The sequence below is a fragment of the Arvicola amphibius genome, chromosome 15 (assembly GCF_903992535.2).
Source record: "Arvicola amphibius chromosome 15, mArvAmp1.2, whole genome shotgun sequence".
Lineage (NCBI taxonomy): Eukaryota > Metazoa > Chordata > Mammalia > Rodentia > Cricetidae > Arvicola > Arvicola amphibius.
The window spans coordinates 29065645-29078524 of NC_052061.1; positions in this window are offsets into that span (position 1 = coordinate 29065645).

Genomic DNA, 12880 nt, shown 5'->3' on the forward strand with positions numbered 1-12880 from the left:
AGATTAAACTACCTAGACAAATAATGTCAACTTTTAATTCTATGTTTCTGTCTAAAAAGTGTGTAGTGTTGAATCTTACTTTAAAATATTTAATCAATTTGCTTGATTTTTGTGAGTGGAGAAAGGTAAGAGTGGGTTTTATTCTTGCTCTGTATTATTATTATTATTATTATTATTATTATTATTATTATTATCAGGTTCTCTAAAATTACTTACTGGCAGGAGTGTCCCTTCTCTCTGATACAGTACTGACATTCTTAATTTGCTGTCTTATTTACTGGCCCTTAAGTACAGAGGTTGATTTTCACCTAATTAATTCAATGTATCTCCATCTTTGTCCAGTCTCAAACCTAATTTGAATATGTGTGAATTTCTGAAGCATCACTCTTTGTAGTAATGTAAAACCATCATTGGTATTCAGACAAAGAATATCTCTAATCCATAAATATTAAAAATAATATTGTAGGCAGAGACTGCCTGTTTATTTCTGGCTGCCCAGACTCGAAATAATCACACAGAAACTATACTAATTGCAACACTGATTGGTCAAGAGCTTAGCCTTCTTATTAACTAACTCTTACATCTTAAATTAGCCCATAATATTATTTTGTATTTTACCATGAGGCTCGTGGTTTACTATCAAGATTCCAGTGCATATGTCTCATTTGGCAGCTACATGACATCTCTCGGATCTTATCTTATCTTCTCTATCTCTGGTTAGAATTTCTGCCCTGCTCTAATCTGCCCTGTCATAGGTCCAAAGAAGCTTTTTTTTGAGACAGGGTTTCTCAGGGTTTCTCTGTGGCTTTGGAGCCAAGGCTGTCCTCGAACTCACAGAGATCTGCCTGCCCTTGCCTCCCAAGTGCTAGGATTAAAGGCATGTGCCACTACCATCCAGCTTCAAAGAAGCTTTTTTTTATTAACCAATAATAATAAAACATATTCAAAGCATACAGGGGGAAATCCCATATCAGCCCCCTTTTTATATCTAAATAAAAAGGAAGGTTTTAATTTTAACATAGTCAAATTACATATAACAAAACAGTTATTAAGTATTATAGTTGCAATATTGATTCCATTTACATTTGGCAAAATAAGGAAAATACTCTATTATCTATCCTAATTTTGTGAGGTTAAAGTTTTATATCTAATCTATATTTATAATTATAATTATCTTTCTTTAATTCAATCAAAGACTTCACAAGGATATACATTACCTAAGTAAACAGAAAGTACATTGCAAGCAACTTTTTTTTTCTCATGGTTTATTTTTTTATATTTAAAAATTTCCATCTCCTTCCCTCCTCCTCCCCCTTCCCTCCCCTCCTTCTCCCCCTTTCCCTCCCCTCCCCTCCACCCATACCTCCCCTCCCTCCCTCTCAAGGCCAAGGAGCCATCAGGGTTCCCCACTCTATCCCAGGTCCAGGAAGGTGATCGACCAAGCTGAGAAGGCTCCCACAGAGCCCGTCCATGCAGAAGAATCAGAGCCCAGAGCCATTGTCCTTTGCAACTTTTAAAACTCTAGAATTGACAGAGACATCTCATTGCCTGGTTAGTACTCAAAGTTCTTCTGTAACATTGGAGCACCCATCTTTAGCATACAGGCCCATAGATCTAGCAGACCTTTCCATAACTTGAATTTTGAAGATCCATTCTGTCTTGTAATGACAAAGTTCATCAGTTGCTTTCCTCTGTGTCCTGTAGAATGTCTGGCAAACTCTTTCAAAAAGCAGAAACCCTGAAGGACTGTCTCACCTTTTTAGGCAATTTCAGCAGTCATTTTTCTGTGGGTTCTGCATGTCTTGTTTATACAGCATACCATCAAGCAGTCCAGGCAAGAGCAGCTTCTTGACCAAATAGCTAACCAGCTTTATAAGGAGCCTCTTTGATCCTCATCATCCTATTGAAGTAGACTGGTGCTGCTAGGAGAAGATGTGTCTCATTATCATGTAAAGTTGTAAGTTCTTAAACATTTTAAATGCCATTTTCTGTTTGCCTTTGGAAGGTTTGAAGAATAATTATCCATCTAAAATATATCTCTGTACATCTAAAAAACCTAACATGATTATAAGTTTGACTATTATAGCTGACTACCTATTAACCTGTATTTCTTAATAATAGATTGCATTTTTTAAATGAGCTGCACAAACACAATACATTAATTTAGCACAGAATTATACATATAGCAAAACTGACTTTAAATTTTTATCAATAGACCAAGATCCATACCAATGCAAAGTATTCATCTCTGTAGCATATCCCCATTAAATATAAACAAAAATTTATAAACAATTATTTAGAGAATTTGGGCATCATTCTCTAGACTACTTCCTGATGAATCAGTTGCTGTTAATCAGGTCTTTCATAGGATATCTTGAATGGCAGGTCCATCTCAGCCAGAAATTGTGAAGCTGTCATGGATGTTGTACCATCGGGAACATTGCTTCAGTGGGTCTTGTTTGATCAAACCATATTAGCCTAGAAGTTATCTTAGCTTCTCACCTTCTGTAGAAACAAAAGCAGAGCCTCTTTTACAAAGCAAGATTTTGTTAGACTTAATTTTTAAAGTCAAGGTACCTTTAAAATGTTTATGTTGGTTTAGCTTAGCAGTCTGTACAATGAAATGTTTCTCTGTACTTAGCTCATTCACAGGCAAAAAACTTCTTCAAAGTGAACACAATAATTTACATAATACAGACTTTCTGAGTATATTCCATCTTTACATGGCTTATTTATCTTACTCTATTACTTTTTTCTATATTAGTTTAATATTTATTTTATTATTTCTACTCATATAACCAATGATTGTCTATACTTTTTTATAACTGTGTATACTCTTTTTCTCAAGCCTACATATATTTATTCAACATTGTGACCCATTTAGAGGTCTTTTCCATCTGTATTTGGCTTTATTGCATGCATATCTATAATTATTTTTGACCAGAAGTACTTTTTTTTAATGCTAAGCAGGCATGACTAGGACAAACTTCATGACCCTATCTCTTGGCTCTGCCCAGTCCAAAAAGGCTGCGGCATGTCACTGCCTCTAAGATCCATGCATACCACCCAGGCTTCAGGGTCGAAGTGGGTCTGTGTCACCATTAAGCATTTTTTTCTTTGCAATCAATGAAGATGAATTTATTTTTTAAAATTACCATTAAGCAATTTTTAACACACTGCTCATATTTAACACACTGTTCATATTTAGGTGCTTAGCTTCCTGAAAGAACCAGAGCTATTCATGCAACTAGCATGAACTAGTAATACCTCCAATAAAGAAACCATGCAGCCTTCTCTGCTGCCAAAACTGAGTCAGGAAGACCTCTCTTAAAGGAGCCATGGAGCCCCTGCTCACAGCCAGCAAACAGAGCCCATCTGGAAAAAAATGCAGCTGTTAAGAAGCTGTGTTAAACTCTGTTTTTTTGTTGTCTAGAATTTTTATTGATTTTTAATGAGCTCTACATTTTTCTATGCTCCCTTCACTGTCTTTCCCCTCCCCCTTCAACCCTCCTCCAAGGTCCCCATGCTCCCAATGCTCCCAATTTACTCTGGAGACCTTGTCTTTTTCTACTTACCATGTAGATTAGATCTATGTAAGTCTCTCTTAGTGTACTCATTGTTGTCTAAGTTCTCTGGGTTTGTAGTTTGTAGGTTGGTTTTCTCTAGAATTTTTTTAAGCTCTCTCAGACTTTATGTGGTTGTAGTTAGGTCATGTTGACACACCAATTTGTAGGCAGAGACTGCTTGTTTGCTCCAGGCTGTCCAGACCTGAAATAATTACACAGACACTATATTAATTACAACACTGCTTGACCAATAGCTTAGGCTTCTTATTAACTAACTCTTACATCTTAAATTAGCCCATTCCTATTATTTTGTATTTTACCATAAGGCTTGTGGTTTACTGGCAAGGTTCCCCCACATCTGTCTCCTTTGGCAGCTACATGGAGTCTTTCTGACTCTGCCTTTTTGTTTCTCCTCTATCTCTCCTTGGAATTCCTGCCCTACTCAATTCTGTCCTGTCATTGGCCCAAAGAAGATTCTTTATTAACAAAGGTAATAAAATACGTTTACAACATATGGAGAGGAATCCCACATCAAAACATAGCAATATTGTTGTCAAATTCAGGAATAAGGTATGAATCTTCTTTTGTTTATGTTTTACACAATTCCATTTATCAGTATAGATAATTTATTTCACTTAGTTAAATTTATTCCTAAGTGTATTTTAAAGTTGTATGCTATAGTACATTAAGTAATATTTATTTCCTCTTCAGATTTGTTGGAGTATAGAATAACTTGATTCTTATGTGTCAGATACATGATTCAACTTTATGTTCATTATAGTTTCTAAGTGTTTTATGATATGTTTGTTATTTTTGTATTTGAATCATGTCATTTGTAAATAAAATCATTTTAGCTCTTTTTGATTTAGATGGTTTTCATTTCTCTTTCTTAATGCCTCTGGCTATGATCATCAGTTCTGTATTCAATAGAAACAATGAAAATCAATGTGCTTGCCTTTGTCATATCAGAGGTACAGCTTTCAAAGATTACCAACAGCTCACATTCAGGAACACCTTCTTAACACAATGAATATATAATAATAATTGCCCAATTAGAGTGAAGTTAGAAAGTAAGCAATTGCATTGCCGAGGTAGAGAGAATTTTTTATTGCAAGCCCTGTCTCTCAAGCTCATTTCTAGTTCTGGAATCTTCAGTTTCTCTTGTCCACCTTATCCATTTTAAATTGAAGAATCCAGGTTTTATACAAAATAATACATGCAAAATTGTTTTCCTAAGAGGCAGATACACTGTAGGTACAAAGTAAATGTTAGCTAATATGAATGTAAAATTGAATTTGGCCAGAAAGAAAAAGAGATATTAAATCGTTTAGTCTGTGGCTTTTTTATCTAACTAAATCAAAATACATTTATCTCATGTAGACTTCCTCAGACATGTTTTATTATGTTTTACAATATCTTTATTTTACTAGCAAGGGTTTAATATATAAATACAGATATAAATGTACTAAAGTATGCACTTTAAATGTAGGGAAAGTATTTCTCCTTATTAGATAATACAAAGAAACAGAATAGAATTCAGTATCTATTTGTTCACAATGGAAAGTACTGAGAACATCACACACTTAAGTCTACATTCACCTGGGGAAATTCAAGGAAGATATTTATTTATGTCTGCATGTGATTTAAATAGCAATAGCCACAGTTCTGAAATGGTATGGGTGATGCTTGGTTTATAAGAAAGGATAATATACATCTTAGCAGAGGCAGAATGACCAATGGAACAGTGCCCATATAGAGTTATTGGGAAAGTCAACATAAATGTATTAGACAGCTTCTCTTTCTAAAACCACAAAATCTCCATTTCAGCAATGTTTACAAGGGTAATGAGACTAAGCCTATGAGAATCAGACTATCCCTAAGTCTTAAGTCAAAGACAGTAATATTATGCTTTATTGACTGAAAATAATACTCATAACTTGGCCTCAAAATAAGCACCATAGTTCCTAATGATGAAAATTCTAATAGTTAATAAGCAATCAGTTTTATATATTTATGAATTTATTTATTCAATCAAATTATGAATGAGGTATTTATTATACAGTGTTGAGCAAAGAATAAATGTATCTTGTTTGTCCTGAAAATTACAAAGTAGCAAAAGTAGATATACATTCAAAATTTGAAAAGAAAGCCGGGCGGTGGTGGTGCACGCCTTTAATCCCAGCACTCGGGAGGCAGAGGCAGGCGGATCTCTGTGAGTTCGAGGCCAGCCTGGTCTACAAGAGCTAGTTCCAGGACAGGCTCTAAAAAAGCTGCAGAGAAACCCTGTCTCGAAAAACCAAAAAAAAGAAAAAAAAAGAAAAAAATTTGAAAAGAAGATTATAAGATTGCACTATTAAATGGACACAAAAAGCACTTGATATAATTCTGTTTGAGTCAGAAACAGTATAACATAATAGCACACCAGTGAGTTATTTATGTCAACCATAAAGTCTGATGGTTTCATGCTTCTATTATTCATATATCTACTTATTTGAAAGCAAAATATGCCTCTATAATTTCTTTCATGTGTATAGGTACATGCTTTTAATATTTAATATTTCTGATAGTATAGACTTTTGACAACCAACCAGTTTATTCATTATGTAAATTACATATGATAATACAATGCATGATTTAAGTTAAAAGATTTGAATCTTTAGATGTGTATCTTTGGATATAGAATAAACTTCCTTTATAAATTTCTCAAATGGTGATCTTTCTTTTACAAGTTGAGATGAAGAATCACACACTTTATTTCACCACATCAGTATGTCTTCTAATGAAATTTCTGCAAATAATATAAAATAAATTTTATATTCATAAATTACATATTTAAATATAAAAATTATTAGACAGTCATTTTTCTTGAGTTAAAGATGCAATCCTCTTAAATCTAAGTTTCACTAAAATGTACAGCTATATATGATTCTGAATATGACCTTATGTTAACGATGAAGATTGAATAATAGTCCTCAGGATATGCAATAATCAACCTACTAGCTACAGTGCATTTCCTAGAAGAGTTTCATAGAAAATTATGGACAGTTTCTTAGAAGTTTGTTCCAAGATTTGTTTGTCAGTGTATCACCCATTAAATGGAAGGCGAAAGAAGGGAAGTAAGACAATATTTAAGAGTGCCCTAGGGAAAGACAAAGAGCCAAAATGCAATGGCATTCTCAAAAGGCTACTTCTAGTTCCCTTTGCTTTTTTTAGCCTGATGCCCGTGTGGAATGTCTACAAATCAAATGGACCAGAGTCAACAATGATGAAGTTATGTACTGGTAAAGTGTAAAAGAGCTACACAAAGCTTTAAAGAGTCAGAGAATGTAATGTGCTGTGTTCATTTCAGTTCTTCAATCTCACAGTAGAGAACAGTGAGGAAATACTGGTTGTCATTATTTCAGATGTAATTCAGACCTCCAAATTAAAGAGATTAAGTAGTTGAAGGCTTTCAGGAAATATGTGGCCTATCTTCCTTTTATAAAGATCTATGTACTTGAAAACACCCCATCCTTAATAAACCAGGCATGATGTCCTTATTAAGTTTACAATGTCTATTGTTAAATGAATAGTTCTTACTATATGGGGTAATTTATGCTCAGCAATTCCAGACTATATTATTCTACAAATATAACTCCTTGAGAATAATGATAACATGATTTAAATCCATGCAGAAAAGGAGCAAATGGGTTGAGGTGTCTGTAGAGTAGAATTTTTCTACGATAATTCAAATAATATCACTGAGATTAAAAGTGATAACACAGTTGTGATGAGGTAAAAATCGCTGCAAAAATTAAATTGTGGCTTTCTTGTGATCATAAAACTATATTATCCTGACAGTGTTAAATCGACCACTACAGGAAAAATATCTTCACAAGTTCAACTAACACTTCTCCTTTGAACAAGTGTCCTCTTTTGTTCTATTTGTGCAGTAGAAATGGTACTTATATTTAATTAGTGTATCTTACTTAGCCCTATAAAATTATGGAATTCATTATGGTATTTTCATACATTAATATAGTGAACATCATCATATCTACTACCTTGTTATCTTCCCTTGCCCTATTTTCACCTCCACTGATCCTTTTTCTCTTCCCAGAGAGCCTACCTTCTATTTTAATACCATATTTAGTCTGGCTTTGCTGCTTTGTTTTGTTCGTTCCCATATTTGCGATTAAATCCCATGCCTTGTAGACACAGCTGGTTTCCTATCACAGAGCTATACCTCCAGCCAACATACATATAAACATGTAAATTTACATCCACTCAAGTGATTTAACACAAATTAAGGCAAATCAGATGCCATTTACAAAGTACAAAACTCAAAACTTTCCCTTTTTATTTAGAAACTTGTTATCCAACATATTTGATCATATTTTTTACCCTCTCTCAACTCCTCCTAGAGTCTTCATTTCCTTAGAAGCCCAACTTCAGATTCTTTCTTGAACTCTCTCAAAATCAAACAATAAAAATGAAAATCAAAAGAAAAAAGTCCAATAAGATGAAACAAAAACAAAACAAAACAACAACAACAAAAAAAACCCAAACCCAAACTTGAGTCCATTTTGTCTTGGTAAACTACTCCTGGGTATGCAGATTGCCCAGGAGTTTTGTTGATACCAGTGTTATTTCACAGAAGAAAGTTTTTTCCCGTTTCCCAGCAGGTATCCATTGCAAACAGCTTCTTGCGTAGGAGTGGGATTTGGATCCCATTTCCTCCTCTCAGAGCTTGGGTTTTGTCCAGTTTGACTCATGCAGGTCTTCACGCTCTCTCAGTTTCTCTAAGATTCTATCTGTCTCAGACTTACTGTGTCTGGAAGGCACTGTCTGTTAGGAACTATCCGCCACCTTTGGCTCTTACAATCTTTCTACCTCCTCTTGTACATAGATTCCTTAGCTTTCAAGGGAGCATCTAATAAAAAAAATCCCATTTAGGACAGAACATTTCATAGTTTCTCTCTAAGCATGTAATACAGTTGTAGGTTTCTGGGTGAGTTACCATCTACTGTAAGAATTTTCTCTAATGAGAACTGAGTGACGCAATGACCTATGTGTATGCCAATATGTCAGTAGAAGTCATTTTACGGCTAAGTTTTTTTTTTTTTTTAACAGGATAATAGTAGTAGCATTTTGATCTCAGTTTCGGGCTCTTGGTTAATTTAGTAGCTTCATATATTGGCTCAATATCAAAGAGTGGACCTTAAATCCAATCAAAAAGCAATTGATTAATCACATAAAACTTGTGACACTATTTCACTAGTGTATCTTGCACTTAGTGTTTATAGCTGTGGGATATTGATGCTTATCACACTCCTCCAGTAGCATCCAAACTACCTTCCAGAATGGTGAATACAAGTAGATTGGAGTGGAGCTTCTAGTGGGGCAGTGGTTCAATTTCTCCATGTTGATGCCAAAAGTGTTGTCTTCAGCAATTTGTCTTTACCTTCAAACTGTTGAGGAAAGCCAATAGCCTTGGTAACAGCCTGTGATGTTTGGTGTGTGTGTGTGTGTGGGGGGGGGGGTGAGTAGAAACCCTTTTGCCAAGAATTCAAAATGATGTAACCCATTCTTAGCATTGAAAGTTTTGCTCGGTGGTATAAAATGTCTAGCTGGTACAGTGTCTCCCCAATTTTATTTTGAGTCCATGCAAATTTCTTTCATATATGTACATATTTTAAGAAGCTCATAGAGTGGTAGACTTCCATATAGATTTTCAAAAGGTTTTTAGTGTAAGTTGTTCCTCCCTAGAGTCCCTCCTTTACTCTGCTCTGCCTATCTTTTTAACCCTCCCAGTCTAGTTTCACCTTTATGTCTTTGCAAAATTGGATCCATTTCCCCTTCTTTGAAAGAACTTGTCCACATCCCCACCCACCCCTGTGAACAAGGGATGTAGTTTCAGTGATTATTCTCTTGTTTCATTTCCACCTCCCACTGATCGCTTTTCTCTTTCCCAATAGTTTCCCTTCTATTTTAATGTCACTTTTAAAATCCATGTTCTTCCTACAAAGGAATATAGAAGATATTTATTTTTCTGAGCCTGGTTTGTCTTGCTTATCATTATGATCTCTAATTTATCCATTTTCCAACATACGGAATAAACAATAATTTTGCTTCTCTTCATGGTTTGAATTCAATTCTATTATATATTCATACTTCATTTCTTTTAAATCATTCGTCTGTGGATAGACACTTAAGGCATTTCTATAGTTTTCAAACCGTAAATACTGTCCCAATAAAAATGTGCATATAGTTATTTCTAATTTATATCAATGCAGAGGGAACAGCCCACTGCAGTTCAGAGAGACTGGGAAAGTGATGAAGAGTCAGTGAAAACACACACACACACACACACACACACACACACACAACTTCTGTGGGATAAAGAATTTTCTTCATTTTATGATGCTTTCTATTGCTTGTTTTACTCTATTCTCTTCCTGTTCTGTTCTACCCTGAGTTTCTCCTTCTTCTGCTTTCCTGATGTCTTCCTTCTGCATCTTTAGTTCTACATCTCTCCTGGTATTTATATTCTAAATTTTTATCTTTTCCCTCACAGCTAATAGCCCCCAGCAGAATCTTTTGAGCAATATAAAAATTACAATGTACTGTTTTTTACCACCGAGTAGTACTCTAATATGTATATATTCCACACTTTCTTCATCCATTCTTCCACTGAAGGGCATCTAGGTTGTTTCCAGGTTCTGGCTATTACAAATAATGCTGCTATAAACATAGTTGGACAGATGCTTTTGTAATATGATTGGGCATCTCTTGGGTAAATTCCCAAGAGTGGGATTGCTGGGTCCTGGGGTAGGTTGATCCCAAATTTCCTGAGAAACATCCACACTGCTTTCCAAAGCGGTTGCACAAGTTTGCATTCCCACCAGCAATGGAGGAGTGTACCCCTTACTCCACATCCTCTCCAGTAAAGGCTATCATTGGTGTTTTTGATTTTAGCCATTCTGACAGGTGTAAGATGGTATCTCAACGTTGTTTTGATTTGCATTTCCCTGATTGCTAAGGAGGTTGAGCATGCCCTTAAGTGTCTTTTGGCCATTCGAACTTCTTCTGTTGAGAATTCTCTGTTCAGTTCAGTGCCCCATTTTTTAATTGGGTTTGCATGCAAATGGAGGGAAATAGAAAACACCATCCTGAGTGAGGTAACCAAGGCCCAAAAAGATGAACATGGGATGTACTCACTCATAATTGGGTCCTAGCCAAAAATCCTAGAGAAGCTATATAAGAAGGTGAACCCAAAGAAAAACATATAGTTATTCTCCTGGATACTGGAAGTAGACAAGATTGCTGGACAAAAAATGGGAACATGGGGGGGGGGTGGGATGGGGGGAGGGGGGGAGGGGGAGAGAAAAGTGTGAAGTGGAGGATGGGAAGAGCTTGGGGGAATAGGATGGTTGGGATATAGGAAGGGTGGATATGGGAACAAGGAATTATATATCTTACTTAAGGGAGCCATTCTAGGGTTGGCAGAGACTTGACTCTAGAAGGGTTCCCAGGTGTCCAGGAAGACGCCCCCAGCTAGGTCCTTGGGCAGCTGAGGAGAGGGTGTCAGAAATGTACAGATCCTATTTCCATACTCATGAATATCTTGCATATCACCATAGAACCTTCACCTGGCATTGGATGGAGAAAATGACAGAGCCCCACATAGGAGCACCAGACTGAGCTCCCAAGGTCCTGATGAGGAGCAAAAGGAGGGAGATCATGAGCAAGGAAGTCAGGACCGCGAGGAGTGCGTTTACCCATTGAGACGGTGGGACAGATCTAATGGGAGACCACCAAGTCCAGTCGGAATGGGACTGATGGAACAGGGGACCAAACCGGACTCTCTGAATGTGGCTGACGGTGGAGGAGGACTGAGAAACCAAGGACAACGGCAATGAACATGAACTATACAGCATGGACAGGCTCACTGTGAGCCTTGTCAGTTTGGTTGCTCACCTTCCTGGACTTACGGGGAGCTGGGAGGACCTTGGACTTAACATAGTGAAAGGAACCCTGATGGCTCTTTGTCTTGGAGAGGGGTGGAGTGGGGGTACGGGTGGAAGGGAGGGGAGGGAAGGGGGAGGAGGAGGGAAGGAGATGGAAATCTTTAATAAAAAAATAAATCCTCAGAAATATTGTATTCCTAAGTTATAATGGTGCTTAACAAATCTTTGTAAAATATTGTATAATGTCTAATTCTTAAATAGAAAAATAAAAACAATACTAGGCTTCAAAATAAAAAAATTACAATGTACTTGCATTCGATTTCTAAGTGAATGATTACAATGAGTACAGGTAAAGAACAACATACATAAGTGATTTCCATATCCCTTACATGATAATATTTTATGTGTACAAGTGAAAAGCAAGTTATTCCCAGAAACATTTATCTTTTAAACTTCTTGTAGATCAGGAGTCTTTCAGTCACAACCATTTAGATAGTAAGTAGATTATATAATTGCCAGGGAAACAGATTACTGATTTGACTTTTCATATTTTAGAGTCCTGTCCAATTATTTTAACTAACCATCCAATTCTTTGCTTTCTAGTTGCATGAAGTCAATTGCTTAAAACTTTTTGTTAGCTCTAATGCACAACAAATCCCATGAACACTTTTTACAATATCAAAAGGAACTTGAACTAATTCCTGGGACTCGATCGTTTTCCTTATCCATTAAGCCAACCATAGTCTATGCAGTTCCTCAAGAGTAACTCTTAATTCCTGGTTGTGTGGCATTCACTTGCTCATATTTTCTAGCCTCTGCAGTTCCTGCTTTATCAGGGATTTTGGCAACACTTTAAGGAACAGCTTAGGAGGAAATCATCTACATAATAATCCACACGGAAAAATGCCCATCAGAAAGGGATCTTTTAAAGGCAGTGGGGATTCCCCATACCCATACACACCAGAGAGAAATGGCAGTGGCAAAAATGTAAAGGCACAACAGTAGTAAGAGACATTCTGGAGCCAAAGCCCTCTGATAGCAATTGTCACCTGCTGCTTCTCTGACATGGCCACCAGCACAGCAACTTGGATAATTTTTTTGTAAATATTATTAAGCATTGTACAGCTGGGTCATATTCTAGTTCTGTTTTTAGTTTTTTTATAAAAAACCTCCTTTCTGATAGCCATACTGGCAAAAACAAACTTATATTTCTACCAACAATATATGTGTTCATTTTTCTTTGCATGGGTGGATCTCCATATGTAGAAGAAGATTGAATTATAGACCTGTATTTAAATCTCACTTTGCACAAAAAATTCACATCAAAATGGAACAAAGAGCTTAATGCAATACACAAAATTTATG